Below are 21,532 nucleotides of genomic sequence, written 5' to 3'. Positions count from 1 at the left end.
GCTGTGTTGAAATCATCAGCCAGCAATTCAGTTACTTGCATCATCTAGCCCCCTAGAGTCTGAATTAGCAGGAAAGTAGAGCTGGAAGCCAGAACTGTGTATCAAACCAACATACTCCAATATGGGATGCAGTTTTCTTTACTACACTGTACATCCCACTCTGCATGGTGCATCTTCTTTTACTTTTAGTCTGTGTACCTGTATTAAAATGGATCACTTATGGATTTGCATAATGAAATGTCTTGTTCTTTTAATCAAACCTGACGAGTTCTGTGTTAATCATCAGTCCATTTACATTTAATTAAAATGTGGTTGAAATTATGTCTGCTATTTTATTATTTATTTTCTGTTTATCTCATTTGATTTGTTTCTCTGTTTTTCTACCTTCTTTTGAGGTCATCAAATATTTTAAATTATTTTTAAAAACATTCTTATTTACATTGCTTATTTGGTACACACATGGAGAGAATTCCCATTCACTATTTTACTTCCCCAGCTGCCTGCAATGACTGCAACTGAGCCAGGCTGAAGCCAGAACCTGGAAACTCACTGAAGCTCTTCCTCCCATTTCACGTGGATGTCTGAACACCAGTCCCTTGAGCCATTGCCACTGCCTACTGGGGTCCTCCCAAGAAGGAAGCTAGCACTATGAGTCTGAGCCCAGGCCCTCAAATCCGGCACACATGCATCTTAACCGACATCTAAGCACTAGGCTAAAAGCCAGTGCCAATAAAGTGTTTTAAATATTTCATATGGCATTCCTGTTGTATATTTAGATCTATGTTATAGATGAAACATGTTTTTCCAAAAGATGTATGTGGACATTCATAGGACCTTCAAATGAGTAATTGAGATTAATAGGGTCCTTTGGATGGACCCTTATCCAATTCAACTGCTGTCTTTGGAAGAGAAACACCAAGGATGGGGCATAGGAAAGATCAAGTGAGGACATAGAATTTGGCCATCTTCCAACCAAAGAAAAAGGCCTAGGAGAAACCAAGTCTGAAGAAGCTCACTCTTGAATTTTCATTCTCCAGAACTATGAAAAAATACATTTCTGTTGTTTAATCCACTCAGTCTATAGTATTGAATTATGGCGACCTTAGCAAGGGCATACAATGCTTTATTTCTTTCTTTTTTATAGATTTATTTATTTATTTGGAAGTCAGAGTTACAGTGAGAAAAAGAGAGGCATAGAGAGAGGAGGTCTTCCATCTGCTGATTCACCCCCCAATTGGCCTCAATGGCCGGAGCTATGCTGATTCAAAGCCAGGAGCCAAGAACTTCCTCTGGCTCTGCCACATGGGTGCAGGGGTCCTAGGAATTGGGCCATCCTCACTGCTTTCCTGGATCACAACTGGAGCAGCCAGGACTTAAACCAGTGCCCATATGAGATGCTGACATTGCAGGTAGCAGCTTTACCCGCTACGCCACAGTGCTGGCCCCTACCATGCTTTCTTGTATTAATTTTCTTCAATTGACACATAACCATATGCATTAATTGTTCTAAGGAATTACAATATGAATAATTTGCCACAATATACATGATTAACACTGCACTGCATCATATGAATATAGGGTATTTTTCAAACAACAATTCCATTATGATCCTTCTGCAATGTGCTATTTTTATACCAATGTGTACATACTGAATTAACACATGTGTGCCACACATGGTGTGATAGCTTTTGCTTCAAATAATGATCTCTCTTTTAAGGAAATTAATTATCTATATTCACCACTGCACATGCTTGTCATCTTTAGTGATTCTGATTTGTCGCTGTACATCCAATAAAGAATCTTCCAACATTTTTTTTTCAGCTTGTAGACTTCCTACAGCATTCAATGGTGTAGGTCTGCTGATGACTAATTATGTTAGTACTTTTGTCTGGAAATTTTCTTTATTCACATCATGTTTTAATTTTTATGTATTTTTATTCATTTGGAAGGCAGACTGACAGATCTTCCATAAATTGATTCACTCCTCAAATGCACATAGCAGTGAGATAGGGCCAGGCCAAAGCCAGGAGCACAGGATACAATTTAGGTCTCCCTTGCAGAGATCAGGGGACCAAGTACTTGAACCATCATCTCATGCTTCTCTTAGCAGCATTAGTGGTAGCAGTGGCAGAAGCAGGCAGGTTGGTGAAAGCATCCCAGGCAGCAACTTAATCTGCTGTGCCATAAAGCTTGCCCTTATTAACCTCATATTTTGGAATGGTTTCACTCAGTAAAGAATCTGGAAAGGGGGCCAGTACTGTGGCGCAACGGGTTAAAGCCCTGGCCTGAAGCTCCGGCATCCCATATGGGTGCTGGTTTTAGTCCCGGCCACTCCTCTTCCAATCCAGCTTTCTGCTATGGCCTGGGATAGCAGTAGAAGATGGCCCAAGTCCTTGGGCCCCTGCACCCATGTGGGATACCTGGAAGAAGCTCCTGACCCCTGGCTTTGGATTGGGCCAGCTCTGGCCATTGCAGTTATTTGGAGAGTGAACTGGTGGATGGAAAACTCTCTCTCTCTCTCTCTCTCTCTCTCTCTTACTCTTTGCCTCTCTGTAACTCTTCCTTTCAAATAAATAAATATATCTTAAAAAAAATATCAGCTTTGTGGCTAACTTTGTGGCCCAGGGGTTAAGCTGCCAACTGCCATGCCAGCATCCCGTATGAGCTTCAGTTTGAGTCCTGGCTGCTCTGCTTCTGACCCAGCTCCCTGTTGATGCACCTGGAAAAGAGCAGAAGATGGTCCCTGTGCTCATGTGGAAGACCCAGATGGAGTTCCAGGCTCCTGGCCTCAGCTTGGACCAGCCCTGGTCTTTGTGGCCACTTGGAGAGTGAAGCAGCAGATGGAAGATCTATCTGTCTCCCTGTGTCTGTGCAAGAGGATAAAGGAGGCCGGGTCTCAGGGGTTGCTGCTGTGGGTGAGATTACACCCCACAATCAAGACTGACCAGCCACGCAGCCGCACCATGGTAAGCCCACCAGCTTGCAATCAAACTGCTGCTTGCCTCAAGTCCTCTGTACCCATAATGTGCCATCACTGCCCATTCCTATCTTCCCACGAGCATTGAAAGTGTGTGTCCCCATTTATGACTGAAGTCTTTGCAAGGTGACTCAAGTTCTGCCCAGAGCACCAAGGCATTGGGGACAGAGGAGCAGAAACTGCTTTCATGATGCTCCTGCTCCACCTATTGTACAGTCTAGCCCTCAACCAGACCCATACCCTTCCTTCTTCCCTCCCTCCTTCCCTCCCTCCCTCACTAGGGAGGGTAGCAGATTTAGAACACTGACTGCTTATCCACCTGAGGCTGTGGGAGGAGCTGTCAGAATACCAAAGCAACTGCCCCACCCCCCTTCACTGGGCAGATGATTCTGCCTGTACATTGGGGGACACATGACATTTTGCCAGGACATTTGTGGACACCGTGGAAAACAAAACCACTTGGGGCCCTGCTACTCTCACGTGAGAATGCACAAGAACAAGCCAAGATGAAGGGGTGGAGGAAAAGCAGTGGCATTTTAAGAAAAGTGGTGAGAAAAGAGGTGACCCATGGGCAGAGAAGTGAAAGAAGGGAGGGCCGCATTGCAGGTGGCAGGAACAGCAAACTCCAAGTTCCCACTAAAGAAAGATCAGTGAAAGCAGGTGCATGATTCAAACATGTTTTGCTTCCGATTAATCCCAGAAGAGGGGAGGGAGGACAGGAAGAAGCTGATGTGGAATTGAGTAAAGTGTGTTATCTACCCTTTATCAGGCTAACAGCTTCTTACAGAAGGGCCCACAGTCTGGAGCAAAGTCAATCTGTTTTATAGCATGTTTCCAGAATCAACTATAAACAACTGGATGTGTGACTAGCTGGTGGGAATCCTTGCATTCTGTTAGTGTAGCCCCAGCCCCACAATACAGCAAGGTAGAAAAGAAATCAGAACCTCTGAGCCTTGTCTCCCCCCAAACCCACCCCGGGGATTAATGGAGAATTACTGGAGGAGATTGTTTCACTGTGTGTAAGGGAGGGAGAGAGGAGAGTGGGTGCAGGTTAGGGAGAGGAAGTCTCAAACTCTCACCCGAAATGCAGGTCTGTCATTCAGGATCTTCCTGATGTTATACAGGTGATGCTCAAATTCATTTCATGATTTGGTCAAGGTCAAGTTTTCATTTTCATTTCCTTCTTTCATACAAGCACATCCTAACATATTCCCACCCCCCAGTAACTCAGGGGTGCCATACTAGCTGTTTCCAAAATGTTCATGAAAAATGCAAAAACATATGTATGGATTTCGAATTTTTTCCACTAAAATAAATGTAGCTTTCAGCTCCATTTCCCATTAACGTGAGTGACACTTGTATTTCAGCATGTCAGTTACATGTGACTTCCCACCTACCTTGCTTTCTCATGATCCTCTACATTGAAGGTGAAGGCAGGAATGGTTTCTGTTTTTCTTATAGTCCTAGAATGGGTTTCTGTTTGTCTTGTGGTCCTAATCCTTCTTCAGTGCCTATTAACAACTGAATAAGTGACTTGTAAAAGTGTTCTGTGTCTAAGTGCTCCTTTACCTTGTACTTATGGGAAGCGACCTAGCCCGAGGCTCTGACACCCAAATGAGGTGTTTCTACAAATGAGATATTTCTCCTTGAATGGAGAGGGAAGAAAATAAAGGGTTAAATTATGACTTCAAATAAAACCTCGTTTGAGACTCACTCAATCTTCCCAACAAACTGCACCCACACTCCCCTATCACTCTCTGCATGACACAAGACTTCTGCCAGGGAGTCTCCATTAAGCAAGTCTGAGCATGCGCAAGCAAGGGTTGCTCTGCACAGGTCAAAGCATATATAGGCAAAGCTTAGCCAGGGACAGTGCCGACTAGAAGACTGGGTGCTTGACCATAACATGTGGAGAGAATGGCTCAAGACCTGACTCAAACAGGATTCTAACTCCTGTCCAGCTGACCTTCCCAGGTTACACGGACTCTGACAAGGAGGTGAACCAGCAGCTCCACCTGCTGGCCAGTGTGACCCATAGGTGGAGAGTCCAGGAGGGTAGGTGCATGCATTTCACAGGTCCTGAGCACCTTTGCCTTTTGAATGGCAAATGTTCCTGCCATCTTCCTCCCCCACTAGCATGAAGGCCTTGCATGTCAGTGGATTCCACGGAGCTGCCAAGTTTGCTTGAACTGTGTGATAGATGCCTCCTGATAGTACAAGTCTCGTGCCTGCTGGACTTCTCTCCCCATCTGTAAAAGCAGGAAGATGGAATTATATCTAACAGAGGTCCTCTCCAACTTTAATATAACAAGGGTAAAAATTAAGAATCAGAAGAGACTGAGAGGAAACATATGGAATTTGAACAGTGGAGACCTGGGAGGCTGGTTGACATGTGGTTCTAGTTATTGGTTGGAGAAGATCAAGTTCCCCACTCAAGTTCTCACTTTCTCTGAATTCCATAGCCTCTGAGAAGTTCAAGTGGTCAGAACTTCCTACACAGAGCTCCCATCATCATTTGTTTCCTATAGGGAACGAATATAAAGTGTTTCATTTAACTCATAATTGCTAGCAATACACACTTCAGGCCCAAGTGTGGGGCCTTTTGGGCTTTATTCATGAACCAAGTAACTTCTTTATTTTTTAAAGATTTATTTATTTATTTGAAAGTCAGAGTTACACAGAGAAAGGAAAGGCAGAGAGAGAGAGAGAGAGAGAGAAAGAGAGAGAGAGAGAGAGAGAGAGAGAGAGAGAGAGAGAGAGAGGTCTTTCATCTGCTGGTTCACTCCCCAACTGGCCGCAACGGCTGAAGCTGCGCCTATCTGAAGCCAGGAGCCGGGAGCTTCTTCCAGGTCTCCCATGTAGGTATAGGAGCCCAAGGACTTGGGCCATCTTCCACTGCTTTCCCTGGCCATAGCAGAGAGCTGGATTGGAAGTGGAGCAGCCAGGACTAGACCAGTACCCATATGGGATGCTGGTGCTTCAGGCCAGGGCGTTAACCCACTGTGCCACAGTGCCGGCCCCCAAGTAACTTTTCTAAAGATTCCTATTCTCCAGAAGAAAACCCAAACCTGTATCATACAAGTTAAATTCCTAGAAGAAAATTCAGATTTAAATCTGCTTTAGGCTTCCCATTACATCTATCAGATTAAGAAATTAAGACTAGCACAATACAAGGTTCTTAGAGGAGCAGTTGATTACATGCAGTTTCTACAAATAGGGATAAGTTATGAAATGGCCATAAAAAGCCAGTTGAGGAGGTAAGGATGGTTAGGGATTGTTAGATATAAAATCTTGAGTCTCTGTTTATAAAATGAAGTCTTTCCAGTGAACACGATGTTGCGATGTGTCTGGTAAATTCTCCAGTGGGGAACACTTGGGTGTGTTGAATTAGATTCCAGGCAGCTAATACTTGGGAATACTTTCACAGGAGACCAAAGGTGGGTGTGTCACTAGTGGTGCCCAGCTTGCCTCTTGATCCTTCTTCACTGTGGGAACAAGGAATTACAGTTTGGAGAGACAAAAGTAGGAGTAGGACAGCAGAGGTTTTTCAAGTTTGTTCAAGGAAAGAACGGGCTGTTGTGAGAAAGTGTGGCAGTCACTCTATTCCTGGTCTCTGGCTTCCTCCCTCATGTGAGAGAGCATTGACTGGTGATGTGGCTACGATGCTCATGATTGGCATTTTTTTTCTCTGATTGTGTTGCTTTATTTATTATTATTTTTATCTTTCGCCCAAGAAACCTTTTAGCCAAGGAATACAAACCTCATGCATTTCACAAGCACAACCTTAGGAACACAGTGATTCTTCCCCCCACACCCACACTCCCACATACTCTCCCACCCCTCCTTCCCTTCCCTCTCCCATTCCTGGTCCCATTCTCTTTGAGGACAGAGGTCCTGCATGGGAAGTTAGTGCCGTGACTCTTGTTGCTAGTTTAACAGTTAACACTCTTACGTATGATGTCAGTGATCACCCAAGGCTCTCAACATGAGCTGCCTAGGCTATGGAAGTCTTTTGGATCCAAAATCCTTCAGGAAGTGGCAAGCATTTCTGGGGCTCAAGCTAGAAATAGGGCCTTCAGAGTAGAAAGATGGGACTGAGAGGAACATTCCCAATGGGGCCCATGGATGTCCACTGAGCTAGCCTGGACACAAGCCCTGGAAATCTGGTGGAAGGCTGAAGGTCTAAAGAGACCAAGACAGCCTGTCCAAAGAAGGTGGAATATGGTTGGACATCACTTATACAAGCGTTTGAGCTTGGTTTTTGGACACTTTTATGCATTTTGTGTATCAGCAAAGGCAGACTTGCAATGGCAAAGTTGGGAGAGAGTAGCAAGAGAAACCTAATCCTTTCTGTGCAGGAGGGGAGGGTAGGGTTCAGTGGTGCTAAGACCCTGGGGTATCTTCTTATGCCTGCTCTGTCTCCCAGTTACAGAGTCCTCACCCTGGCTCCTCAGGACACATGCTCCCCTCACACTGGTTCTTCAGGTCAAGGTGATCTTGATTTGGGAATGTTTTAACTGATGGAAAAGCACAGAATGAAGTTAAAACAGCACACAATGAAAGATACAAGCAATTCTGATCCGAATGTTTCAGCTTCTTTTTACTAAGGTCAGTCCACTTGTAAAGAGGTTAACAAGCCCTGTGGGAAAAGAGAATTGAAGTTAGAGAACACACACTGAGTGGGACGGCTGAGCCACTCAGAAGTAAGCTGACTTCACAGAGGGGGATAAGTCTTAAGAGAGACTCCAAACAGCCCCTACAACAGCAGCCCACCATAGGGCTGAGCTCCTTGTGGAAGTCCAGCAAAAACTCATGCCTTGATGACTATTTCATGCATATTTCACATCATTCAGCCCTTAATTATTAAAATCCAAAGCTGAAGGTAAAAATCAAAGCTAAAGACAAAAGAGATCCAAAAAGAGTTTGATACACATAGTAGCAGCTTCACCAATGGCAAGAAGTTACCATTGAATACTGTCACCTGGCTAGGATTTTTCCCAAGGGACATTCTTCCACCAGGTCCCACAAACATTTTCCTCAGAGACAGATGTCCCAGACTTCCTCAGCATCTCTGTTCATCCCAGGACTCACCAACAACATCTCACTGCTCAGCACATGCTCTTCCTCTTGGTGACTTTCTTTAATGCAGGTGGGATTTCTTGGTGATGCCATACTGTTCTAGAACACAAAGAGGCAAAGTCAAGAGAGTTGTTCTTGGAGGTAGAAGCTGAGATTGAGGGACTATTAGAAAGGGCTGATTTGTTCTCTACAGCTATTACTGTAGGAATTATGAACTATTTAAAAACTGAGAGGTAGACACACATGTGCACACATACACACACACACACACATCCCATCCACTGGTCAATCCCCACATGCCCACAACAGCTGGCAGCTGTTAGTACAAGGAGCCAGAACTCAGTTCAGGTCTCTCATGTGGGTGGCAGGAACCCAACAACTTGAGACTTTGTTGTTGCCTCTCACGATCCATATTAGCAGGAAGCTGAATGAGGAGCCTGAACCAGGAATCAGACCCAGATAGTCCAGTATGGGACATGTGCATCCTAACAGGTAGCTTAACTGCAAACCCAAATGCCTGTCCCTGTACCCTATTTTAATTGTCAGTCCAAGTCAACTGCGATTTGTTATGAGGCTTTCAGTTAATTCCCAAAATGGGATTTTTTCTCAATTGAGGGAAACCAGGTAATTGGAGTCAATGAGAACAGAATCCAAATACAGGTAAGAGATAGCTAGACACAAGTGAATTGAGAAAGACTGTGAATGTAGTAGAAGCCCAAGAGAATTTGATAATCTTAATGTTGACCAGCTAGATATTAACCAATGTTACTGTGGGTAAAGATTGATCGTTACTCCTGGTCTTTTCTTTCATCTGAAAAGTGACAGCTGGAAAGAGATGTAACTTAACTCTTTAACATCTGTAAAATATTTCTTCATGGACCGGGTGTTTAATGACCATTCTCAATATGTATTCCACAAAAAAGGGGGGGAGTTGTGAAATCAGTTTGGGAAAGTGGTTTGGAGCAGATGAAATGGATTGCTTTCCTGCCAGACCAAGAGTGTTGAACATGCTAACATGCTGAGTAATTACCAAAATGGCTCCGGGCTGCACACTTCTTTGAGTACTGCTCAGAAACTGGTGTCACTTAGCAACTTTGAGAAATGTGTCAGGTTCTCATGCAAGGGTACGTCAAAGTATTAGTGGGAAATGGAATTAGGAGATAAGTTTATTTTGGGGCCAAGAAATTCTGAAATCCATGCATACATGGTGGTCTTCAAAAAGCTCATGGGAAAGGAATATTATGAAAAAGCTGTGTCTAGGTTTTTACTTATTTTTAAAGCATTCCCAGAACATGAACAAGTTAGGGAGAAGGTCTGTTGGGCTTGGACACTGCCAATGCAAACACTAGGATGCCCAAGATTTTATCTTAAAAACATGCCAAGAAAGGTCAGCTGAACCAGATCTCTAATGAGCTGATGGAGGAAGGCTCACCTGGTATCTCCCAGTTCACTGCCAAGACGAACATTTTCTTTATTTATAGGTGGTTCTTTCAACACAAAGAAGGGCTCCCCATGTCCTGCTGTCACACAAGAGCAGCCTCGTCTGCAGCCAACAGCAGAGCCCATAGGCCACTGGAACCCCCATTGCTCCAGGACTTCTTCCAAGAATGTGGGGTCTCACTTTTCAGGAGACTCAGACTTTGCAACCCTAAGGAAGAGTCAAGTTCTTGCCAAAATAGTGACCCACGCTGAGGGTACAATTTAGAGTTTGATGACCCAATAAGCACATTATTTTCTACCAAGCTGTACAGGTTTTAGTTATACATTTAAAGATAATCCAGTTTTAGGTTTAAGCTCCAGAAAAGCAAGGGGCTTATTTCTTCTGTGAGAGAGCATGTGACTTTACTGTCTTCCACGCATATTAAAAACACCCTACCATTGTAGCAGCCAGGTCCCGAGAACAGCAAGAGATCCAGCAAATACGGCTCCAGCAGGGCACTTGACCTTGTACCTCTCATCAAATTGTAGCTGCAGAACCTGTGTTTCATGTGCAAGGGAAGTTTGGTTCCATAACTTCCACTTGTAGAGGTAGAAACAAAATCTAAACATGACAAAAAGCTATTAATCACATTATTTTGGACGTGTTTGATCTTTAAATCCCAAGCCCAGCCTCAGAGACGGCAATTGAGTTGGAAGTAAGTGACCTGCCAGAGCTTTAACTGTGACAGTTAGAGTTGGGGGGGGGGGGCAGTGCTGTCATGGAGCAAGTTAACACGGTGCCTGCAGTGCCCGCATCCCATGTGGACTGGGTTGGAGTCCCGGCTGCTGCACTTCCGGTCCATCTCGCTGCTAATGAGCTTGAGAAAGCATTGGAGGATGGCCCAACTGTTTGGGCCCCTGCAGTCATGTGAAAGACTGGGATGAAGCTCCTGGCTTCTGGCTTCCCATCGGCCCAGCTATGGCTGCTGGGCACTGGGGTGTGGAGGAGCTCCCTTTCCACCTGCCGAACACCCAGGGAGTGAAAAACACCGAGCACACCTGCAGGCTGGGAAAGCGGCAAGAAGAGGGGCTGGGGCACCGACTCCTCCCACATCCAGGGCGTCCCCTACAGCACCGCCAGCCTCACCCTCCTACATCTTCCGGAACGCGGGAGGGCAGAATGCGCGTGGGCTGGCCGCCAGGGACCCCAAGTTCTCCGCCTACCGACCCCACAGCACCTGGTAGCCCGCGCCCCCTGCGCCTTGCAGAGCGAGGTGTGTGGCCTCTCTGCAGCGCTGCTCTGCCCGCCTGCGCGGGAGTCCCCGACGCCTCCCGCGCACACGGCCCGGGAGAGGACAAGGGGACAAGGCACCGGGGACCCCGCGCTTGGTGCCGGCGCCCAGGATGGAGCTGCGCTCTCCTGAGCAAAGCGCGGGCTGCGTGGAGCCCAGGGACGCGCTTTGTTCCCTGCCGGGGTGCGGACATGGGGTAGGGGTAGGGATCATTGATGTCTCGGGCTCTCGGTGAAGACCTGCAGGGCAAGGGGCTCTGGCTGCTCTGGACAGCTCCTCAGCTCCTTAGCGGGGAGGAGTGGCTGAACCCTGAGGCCCCTGCCGCGATGGAGCGCACTCAGCCGAGGTGCAGCCATCCCGAGATCCGGCTCTTGTCACACTCAGGGACGAGGAAGGGTGATCAGCGACCCTGGATGTACTCCCTGCATATCTTAGAAGACAGATTCTGCGCTCCCAGGTGTGGGCGGGAGCGGAGGTTCTGTGTCCATCAGAGACCTAAGGCTTCCAGGCCTTCTTTGAGGGTCCTCCGGCCGCTTTGAAAAGCAAGGGCTTGGTGACTCCACAGCCAGGGCAGCACCGTGACTGCGGGGCTCCCGGCTTCTAGGGGCACTCAGGCATAGTGAGGGCATCACTGACCCTGAGTTTAGGGGAGCAGCGCTGGAGACGTCAGCCCTCAGGTTGGTGAGCCACAGACCGGCAATGCAAAGCGAACCCCGCAAAAGGCCTGAAGAAGGTCATTGTCACTGCAGTCTGTAGGAGGCGCTTCAGCGAGCCACAGCACAGGCACTGTGACCTTGAACTTGATGGAACAACTCAACCAGAGCTAGCAGGATGCCCACAGGGCCACCACCTGACAGCGTCGGAAGAGCTTAGAGGACACCAGTCCAAAGCCACTGTTTAGGGGAGAGAGAGAGAGAGTGAGTTAGAAGGCAGCAGGTTCTTGCTTCTGGTTGAATGGCAAGAGATGACTGACAAATCTCTTGGGAACGATGGAGATGGGAAACCACTATTTTGCAAACATCATTAGTAATGATTATCTCAAACAAGACACATCAATGTGTAAATCTGGGAGAAAACTTGGCATATACGTGCATGTTAACAAGATAAACCACTACAGATTGCTTACGCATTGCAAGGGAGAAAAACAGAACCATCATGCTAGAGAAATCAGATGATCAACATTAACATTCCCAGGGGAGGACAGAGATTTCCCCAGCGCCTCCAGTGGGATACCCTGAGGAAAACACTCCTTGATGAGCTTGAGTGAGAAGGCCTGTGCTGAATCACACAGAATCAAACAACATCCAACTGTAAAGATGGCAGGGGAGCTGTATTCTCAAAGAATGTGTATGTGCTAGCAGACTAAGAAAGGCTGTATGGGGCCGGCGCTGTGGCACAGTGGGTTAAAGCCCTGGCCTGAAGCACTGGCATCCCATAGAGGCACCAGTTCTATTTTTTTATTATTATTTTTTTTATTTTTGACAGGCAGAGTGGACAGTGAGAGAGAGAGAGACAGAGAGAAAGGTCTTCCTTTTGCCATTGGTTCACCCTCCAATGGCTGCATCGTGCTGATCCGAAGCCAGGAGCCAGGTGCTTCTCCTGGTCTCCCATGCGGGTGCAGGGCCCAAGCACTTGGGCCATCCTCCACTGCACTCCCGGGCCATAGCAGAGAGCTGGCCTGGAAGAGAGGCAACTGGGACAGAATCTGGCACCCTGACCGGGACTAGAACCCGGTGTGCTGGTGCCACAAGGCAGAGATTAGCCTATTGAGCCACGGCGCCAGCTGAGGCACCAGTTCTAAGTCCTGGCTGCTCCTCTTCTGATCCAGCTCTCTGCTATGGCCTGGGAAATCAGTAAAAGATGGCCCAAGTCCTTGGGCCTCTGCACCCATGTGGGAGACCCAGAAGAAGCTCCTGGCTTCACATTGGCCCAGCTCCGGCTGTTGCAGCCAACTGGGGAGTGAACCAGTGGATGGAAGATATCTCTCTCTGTCTCTACCTCTCTCTGTAACTCTTTCAAATAAATAAAATAAATCTTAAAGAGAAAGAAAGGCTGTGTATGGTTTCTGATTACAAAAGGCTGGAAACATACAACTAAGGCAGGAGAACTTGGGAACATGAGAAGACATCAGTAAGCCAAGGACAAAATATTAATATGGATCATAGATTAAAATACTCTACCAGTATAGACTTAGGAAACTGATGACTGCACTGTGACTATGTAAGAGAATGTCACTCTTCCTAGGAAGTTCACGCTGAAGTGTTGAGGGATAGGACAATTACACACATGTAATTTATCCTCAGATGGTACAGATGTGTGTGTGAGAAAGAGAGAGGGAGAGAGAAAGGGAGAGAGAGAGAGAAAAAGAGAGGGTGGGAGGGGTACAAGGTTATAACCAAACAGGAGTAAAATTTTGGGGTTCTATTGCACAGCAGGATAAAGATAGATAATATTAATTTACTGTGTATTTCTCTAAAAAGAACTAGAGGATAGTTTTTTTTTTTTATGATTTCACAATAAAGAAACGTTAAATGCTTGAAAGGATAAATAGATTTACCCAGATTGGACTTTTATACATTATATATATTTAGCAAAATATCACAAAATACCCCACAAATATGTACAATTGGTATATGTCTGTTAAATTAAAAAAGAAAAAAGAAAGCCAATAACAGAGTTAATGGGGTAAAATGTTAATAATAATTGACAAATCAGAGTGAAGGTAATTGCAGATATTCTCTGTGCTATTTTAATTTCCCCAATTTTAGAGTTGTTTTCAAAAAAATTATAAACTCCCTAAATGAGGGAGGGGGTATCCAAAAGTTCATGGGAAATGCATATTGTTTTTAAAAACTGCACTACACAAATTTTTTGCACCAAAATAAACTTATCTTTAAACTTGCTTTTCCATGAACTTTTTGAACCCTCATATAAATTATTAATTGAATTAACAAAATATAGAGGATAAGAATGGGAAAATATATGAGATCCCAAACACATTCTGTCTCCCAAGGTAGGGAGAGAGTGGGAGTGATGGTGTTTAAGCTTCAGGCAGGGGGCTGGCACTATGGCTAGTAGGTTAGGCCTCTGCCTGCAGCCCTGGCATCCTAAATGGGCACCAATTCAAGTCCCAGCTGCTCCACTTCTGATCTAGCTCCTTGTTAATGGCCTGGGAAAGCAGTAGAGGATGGCACAAATGCCTGGGCCCCTGTATCCATATGGGAGACCTGGAAGAAGCTCCTGGCTCCTAGCTTTGGATTGGCCCAGCTCTGTTGTTATGGCCATTTGTAGACCAGCAGATGGAAGATCTCTCACTCTATCTCTCTGTCTGTAACTCTGCCTTTCGAATACAATAAAAAAAAAAGCTTCAGGGAATCCAAGTGACCCTGAATTTACATACATTCATAGAGACTTTGATCTTTAAATATGAAATAAAAATTTTGTATTGCTTGAGAGGAAGAAGCAAAGAGAGAATTAGTTAAAACTAATGTCCTGATTAATCTGGAAGAAATCTGAAAAGAAGAAAAGCACGGACAACAATAGATACAATGTAGTAAAATATACAGTAAGGAAGAAGATATGAAATCAAACCTATCAGCTACCGCAAGAAATCTGAATGGGGGACCAGCGATGTCATTGTCAGCTAAACACTGCAGAGGGCACTTGCAGAAAACTAAACTATACAGGTCAGTCACACCATGTGGCCTCTTACTGCAATCAAGGAATAGAACACGTGGATGTGTGAGGCTGCTGCCTGGGTAACAGGGCATACTGTTTTACAGTAACTTTTTAAAAAAAAAGTAGAGTAAAATAATGCTAAAAAGTATAGTACATAAAATATGTAAGGCAGTAGCATAACTGTTATGATCATTATCAGGTACTGCGTGTCATTGTGTGGCTGTATTTTTACTTGAGAGGCAGCACAGTTGGTTTATTTATGCCAGTGTATAAATAATACATTGCAAATATACAGGTAATGCATTGCACAAGGACGTTGTAATGGCAGTAGGAATTTTGCAGCTCCGTTATAATCCTATGGGACCACCATCATATATGCAGCCTGTTTGAAAATTGCTAGGCAGTGCATTACTGTATGACATTTGCACCGAAAGTTTCAGATATATTTTAATTTGACAGATAGAGTTAGTGAGAGAGAGACAGAGAGAAAGGCCTTCCTTCCATTGGTTCACCCCCCAAAATGGCCACTACGGCTGGAGCTGAGCTGATCCGAAGCCAGGAGCCAGGTGTTTCCTCCCTGTCTACCATGCAGGTGCAGGGGCCCAAGGACTTGGGCCATCCTCCACTGCCCTCCTGGGCCACAGCAGAGAGCTGGACTGGAAGAGGAGCAGCCGGGACTAGAACCTGGCACCCATATGGGATGCTGGCACTGCAGGCCAAGGATTAACCAAGTGAGCCACAGCTCTGGCCCCCTCAGATATTTTTAATCACATGGAAAAACACACAAGATGATTCAATCGATGTGTTGCATCTACTGAAATGATGGCTGCTAAATACTTCAGGTCTTTTCTGTAAGCCACTCAAAGAAGCAGACTCATTGTGATATGCTTCTGCAAAAGGCTTTGCCAACTGACTTTTCCATGTCTGATCTTTTGCTGCCACCTAGAGACACAACCTAGTCATAGCATGTTGTCCTTAAAGCACAAAGAACCAAAGATATCCAGCCTCCCTGACTACAGCAAAGATTGCATACAGGATCTGTGGGTACAACATCTTCTACAGCAAGGAGAGCCATGAGACAATTGATTTGCACCAGGAACAACTCTTAACAGGCCTGGAGATGAGCACTGAGTGTGCAGTCCCAGCATCACTCAATACTCCCAGCCTGGAAACTCATCCCCTCCCCCTGGTCAGCCCGGCTCCTGACCCCTAAGTCAGTGAGGGTCTGAGATGAGCCCTCCCCCCCACTACTGGGTGGTTATATAACATTTCCACATAGAAATAATAATAATGATCACCACAACTTGTATGCATGGACTTCAAAATTTTTTCACAAAAATAAATTTATTTTTTTAAAAAAAGATTTGATTTTTTGAAAGGCAGAATTACAGAGAGAGAGAAAGAGACAGAGATTCCATCCACTGGTTCATTCCCCAAATGGCCACGACCCCCAAGAGCCAGGAGCTTCTTCTAGGTCTCCAATGTGGATGGCAGGGGCCTAAGCATGTGGATATCTTCCACTGCTTTCCCAGGCACATCAGCAGGGAGCTGGATTGGAAGTGGAGCAGCTGGGGTGGGAAGCAGTAATAAAATAAATCTTAAAGAGAAAGAAAGGCTGTGTATGGTTCCTGATTACAGAAGGCTGGAAACATACAACTAAGGCAGGAGAACTTGGGGACATGAGAAGACATCAGTAAGCCAAGGACAAAATATTAATATGGATCATAGATTAAAATGCTCTACCAGTATAGACTTAGGATGCAGGTGTCGCAGGCGGTGGCTTGACTCTTTGCACCGCAGTGCCGGCTCCTTAACTTATTTCTTAAAGAATCCTTGGAATGACAAAGTTTATGTCCTGCCTCCAATGCACCAGCCATCTCAAAGTGCATTAGTTCATTTACTCTTCACAACAGCGTTCGGATTTAGTTATTCTTAGTTACAAAGATACAAACCAAGGTTGAGAAATCAAGTAGCTTATCAAAAAAAAAAAAAAGCAACTGATAGTGAGAGTCTCTAGGCTTAAATTCAAATGCTGAAGTTCATAGTCAACAGTGCTTTACAGTATGACATGACTGATTTGCTCAAGTACACAGAAAAATCCATCTCACAGCTGAGGAACTTGGACCACTTTCCCTAAAGAGAGATAAAGACAGTCCTTTCTTGTGATGCTTTTCCACATCATATTTCCCTGGTGGCATCATTGTCCAACACCCACTCTCCCCTTGTCCCCCCCTCCACGCCCCAATCTAGAGTAACTGATTACATGAAACTCTTGAATTCTTGGGAAGAACTGTTAAGACCACATGAGAGCCAGTGCTGCAGCTCAATAGGCAAATCCTCCACCTAGCGGCGCCGGCACACTGGGTTCTAGTCCCAGTTGGGGCGCCGGATTCTATCCCAGTTGCCCCTCTTCCAGGCCAGCTCTCTGCTGTGGCCCGGGAAGGCAGTGGAGGATGGCCCAAGTGCTTGGGCCCTGCACCCACATGGGAGACCAGGAGAGGCACCTGGTTTCTGGTTTTGGATCAGCGTGATGCGCTGGCCACAGTGGCCATTGGAGGGTGAACCAACGGCAAAAGGAAGACCTTTCTTTCTCTCTCTCACTGTCCACTCTGCCTGTCAAAAAAAAAAAAAAAAAAAAAGGAATGTTTGGCCAGCGCCACAGCTCAATAGGCTAATCCTCCGCCTAGCAACGCCGGCACACCGGGTTCTAGTCCCGGTCGGGGCGCCGGATTCTGTCCCGGTTGCCCCTCTTCCAGTCCAGCTCTCTGCTGTGGCCAGGGAAGGCAGTGGAAGATGGCCCAAGTGCTTGGGCCCTGCACCCCATGGGAGACCAGGAGAAGCACCTGGCTCCTGCCATCGGATCAGTGTGGTGCGCCAGCCACAGCGTGCCAGCCGTGGCAGCCTTTGGAGGGTGAACCAATGGCAAAAGGAAGACCTTTCTCTCTGTCTCTCTCACTATCCACTCTGCCTGTCCAAAAAAAAAAAAAAAAAAAAGAAAGAAAGAAAAGAAAGGAAAAAAAAAAAGACCACATGAGCTCTTCCAGTGCAGAAAACCTCTACTGTTCCGTTCATGCATCCACACCAACATGCTCTTCAGTGCTCTACCAGCTACATAACCCCAGCCATGACATGAGGATGGGGAGCACAGAAGTGTGTGTGGAGCATGTGATCACCAACAGCACTCAGCTGAAGTCAATTTCTGTTTCTTCTTTGTCAGACCCTTTTTGCACAAAAACTAAAGAACACACCCTAGGATGTTGACCCAGACCTTTCTCTTTTTTCCTTTTTTTGCATTTATTTCAAAGTTTAAAATTTTTAAATTGCTTTCTATTTAATGCAAATTGTATAACTTCAGAAGCGACAGTGAAGAGTCTGGCTGGGGTCCCCACACCCCATGTTGCGGTGCCTGGGTTTGAGTCCTGGCTTGCCCAGATTCTAGCTTCCTGCTAATGCAGATTCTAGGAGGCAACAGAGATGGCTCCATTGATTGGATTCTTGCTACCCCTGTGGGAGACCTGGATTAAATCCCAGCTCCTGGCTTTGGCCTGCCCCAGCCCCAGCCATTCTGGGTATTTGGGAATTGAACCAACAGATGGGAGCTCTCTGCCCATCTGTCTCCCAAATAAATAACTAAAAATTTTGTTTTCAATTTTTAAAATTTATTTGAAAGATAATTACAGAGAGAGGGAGAAAGAGAGAGAGAGAGAGCAAGCGAGAGAGAGAGAGATATCTTTTTTCCACTGGATTACTCCCCAAATGGCCGCAACAGCTAGGACTATGCCAGACCAAAACCAGGAGCTTGGAACTACTTCTGGTCTACCATGTGGGTTGCAGGGGCCTAAGCACTTGGGCCATCATCTGCTGCTTACCCAGGCACATTAGCAGGGAGCTGGATTGGAGGTGGAACAATCCAGTCTCAAACTGGCACCCATATGGGATGTTGGCATCATAAATAAAAATTTTTAAAACTGCATAACTATGCATTAAGAAGTATGTAATAGTCAATTGTGAAGATCAGCCAATTTTTTTTTACCACCCTGAACTTCATTTTTTCTTCTCTGTAAAATGAGGAAATAAGCCCAGGCATTCTCTGAGAGTCATTAGCTCTCTCTTACCTTATGATCTTAAGAGGTCCTGAACCAGGAGTGGTGGTGCCATTTCAGACTCATATCAATAGCACAAGATGTTTGCCTTCCTTTGCCAATGCTTGCCATGGTGTCATCGACAGAGATTTCTAAACAAATTTGTCTTTCTCTTGACTTGAAACTTTCAATTTCATCAGCTATAAATCAATACTGTTGACTGTTTACACTAACCAGTATTTAAAGGGTTGTCAGTAAAATATTCACTTTATTGATTTCTTTCCCTTATATATCATGACTTGAAATGTAAGTAGCTCAGATTGTGGATAGTAGTGAGCAGTCACTCTGTCTTCCCTGTCCCATGGCCACAGAATCAATGGCTTGAATTCTGGTGCTCACATGGACTGTAAGTAACAAGATTATGAAAGACAATGGAGAAAGGCTTCGATTGGTATCTCAACATCCGGAAACCATCAAAACAGTCACAACTTTCTGTAGAGATGATTAGCGAGACTCCTCCAACAGGTGGAGTGAGATGTCAGATCAACACAGCAAGGCACCAGCAAAAGTGTACACACCAGACGGCACCTGCCTCTTCCCTGCCCAGTTCCCTACACCCACAGCTGGACCAGAAGCAGGGATCACATCCTTCCCTGGAGATGAAAACATAGAGAAACCCAGCCTCTCCCTGCCATATTGCGCTAAAGCCCCCCAGATGCAAGCCTCACAAGATACACGATGTGCAGTCAACTCACAAATGGCCAGGCAAGACTTGATGGATATCTGAGGGGAAGATCTAAAATAGGAGCAAAGTAAAAGACATTACAACCAACAAGTAGAAACCAGAAAGTCAGAAGAAACAGACAGGGAGTGGAAGACGATTTCACAGAAGACGGTGAGTATGCTCTGACAAACACATGGCCTCTATGAAATAAGAGCAGGGTAAGATTTTCAGAGTAAAGGACACAAAAAACTTGGTCACTAAATATTGATAGTCATTTTTTAAAAAGTCAATAAAAGTACTGAAAATAAGGTTGGAAGGAATTCCTGAGATAACTTTTTCTTTAAAAATTTTTTCATTATGAATTGAGCTGCAATAAACATTAGGGTGCAGACCGCTTGTTTGTTTGCCAATTTAAACTCCTTTGGGTAAATTCCAAGGAGTGGGATGGCTGGGTCAAACGGTAGGGCTATATTCAGGTTTCTGAGGAATCTCCAGACTGACTTCCATAGTGGCTTGACCAGTTTGCATTCCCACCAACAGTAGGTTAGTGTCCCTTTTTCCCCACATCCTCGCCAGCATCTGTTGTTGGTAGATTTCTGAATGTGAGCCATTCTAACCGGGGTGAGGTGAAACCTCATTGTGGTTTTGATTTGCATTTCCCTGATTGCTAATGGCCTTGAACATTTTTTCATGTGCCTGTTGGCCTTTTGGATTTCCTCTTTTGAAAAATGTCTATTGAGGTCCTTGGCCCATCTCTTAAGTGGGTTGTTGGTTTTGTTTTTGTGGAGTTTCTTGATCTCTTTGTAGATTCTGGTTATTAACCCTTTATCTGTTCCATAGTTTGCAAATATTTTTTCCCATTCTGTCGGTTGTCTCTTCACTTTCCTGACTGTTTCTTTTTTTTTAACTTTTATTTAATGAATATAAATTTCCAAAGTACGATTTATGGATTACAATGGCTTCCCCCCCATACCGTCCCTCCCACCCACTACCCTCCCCTTTCCCACTCCCTCTCCCCTTCCATTCACATCAAGATTCATTTGAAATTATCTTAATATACAGAAGATCAGCTTAGTATACATTAAGTAAGGATTTCAACAGTTTGCTCCCACACAGAAACATAAAGTGAAAAATAATAGATGATTTTTTTTAAATGATGATGAAATCAGATCAGACCTATTGTCATGTTTAATCCCAGTGAGAGTCAAGTTGGGAGTTGATAATTTTTTTTTTTTACAGAGGATCAGTTTAGTATACATTAAGTAAGGATTTCAACAGTTTGCACCCCCATAGAAACAAAAAGTGAAATATATTGTTTGGGTACTCGTTATAGCATTAAATCTCAATACACAGCACATTAAGGACAGAGATCCTACATGAGGAGTAAGTGCACACTGACTCCTGTTGTTGACTTTACCAATTGACACTCCTGCCTATGGCATCAGTAATCTCCCTATGCTCCAGGCATGAGTTTCCAAGGCTATGGAAGCCCTCTGAGTTCTCCGATTCTTATCTTGTTTAGACAAGGTCATAGTCAAAGTGGAGGTTCTCTCCTCCCTTCAGAGAAAGGTACCTCCTTCTTTGAAGACCTGTTCTTTCCACTGGGATCTCACTCACAGAGATCTTTTGCCAGAGTGTCTTGGCTTTCCATGACTGAAATACTCTCATGGGCTTTTCAGCCAGATCCAAATGCCTTTAGGGCTGATTCTGAGGCCAGAGTGCTATTTAGGACATCTGCCATTCTATGAGTCTGCTGAGTATCTCACTTCCCATGTTGGATCACTCTCCCCTTTATTTATTCCATCGGTTAGTGTTAGCAGGTACTAGACTTGTTTATGTGCTCCCTTTGACTCTTAGTCCTTTCATTATGATCAATTGTGAACTGAAATTGATCACTTGGAATAGTGAGATGGCATTGGTACATGCCACCTTGATGGGATTGAATTGGAGTCCCCTGGTATGTTTCTAACTCTACCATTTGGGGCAAGTCAGCTTGAGCATGTCCCAAATTATACATCTCTTCCCTCTCTTATTCCCACTCTTATGTTTAACAGGGATCACATTTCAGTTAATTTTCAACACTTAAGAATAACTGTGTATTAATTACAGAATTAAACCAGTCATGTTAAGTAGAACAGACAAAAAAACTACTAAGAGGGATACTGTATTAAGTTGTTCATTAACAGTCAGGGCTATGCTAATCAAGTCACCATTTCCCATAGTGTCCATTTCACTTCAGGAGGTTTCCATTTTGGTGTTCAGTCAGTTGTCACCGATCAGG

General features: G+C 44.9%; 1 long non-coding RNA gene across 1 annotated transcript in view; it reads right to left on the bottom strand.

Moving 5' to 3' along the window:
- Positions 1-7,550: 7,550 nt before the first annotated feature.
- LOC138843255 (uncharacterized) overlaps positions 7,551-21,532 on the bottom strand; it is a 51,504-nt gene continuing 37,522 nt past the window's right edge. The window contains exons 3-5 of the long non-coding RNA XR_011386408.1: positions 9,489-9,704; positions 8,069-8,155; positions 7,551-7,616 (exon numbers count right to left, since the gene is read on the bottom strand). This is a non-coding gene — a long non-coding RNA (uncharacterized lncRNA). The remainder of the gene's footprint in view (positions 7,617-8,068; positions 8,156-9,488; positions 9,705-21,532) is intronic.

The sequence above is a fragment of the Oryctolagus cuniculus genome, chromosome 2 (assembly GCF_964237555.1).
Source record: "Oryctolagus cuniculus chromosome 2, mOryCun1.1, whole genome shotgun sequence".
Lineage (NCBI taxonomy): Eukaryota > Metazoa > Chordata > Mammalia > Lagomorpha > Leporidae > Oryctolagus > Oryctolagus cuniculus.
This window is presented reverse-complemented; position numbering and strand designations above follow the sequence as displayed.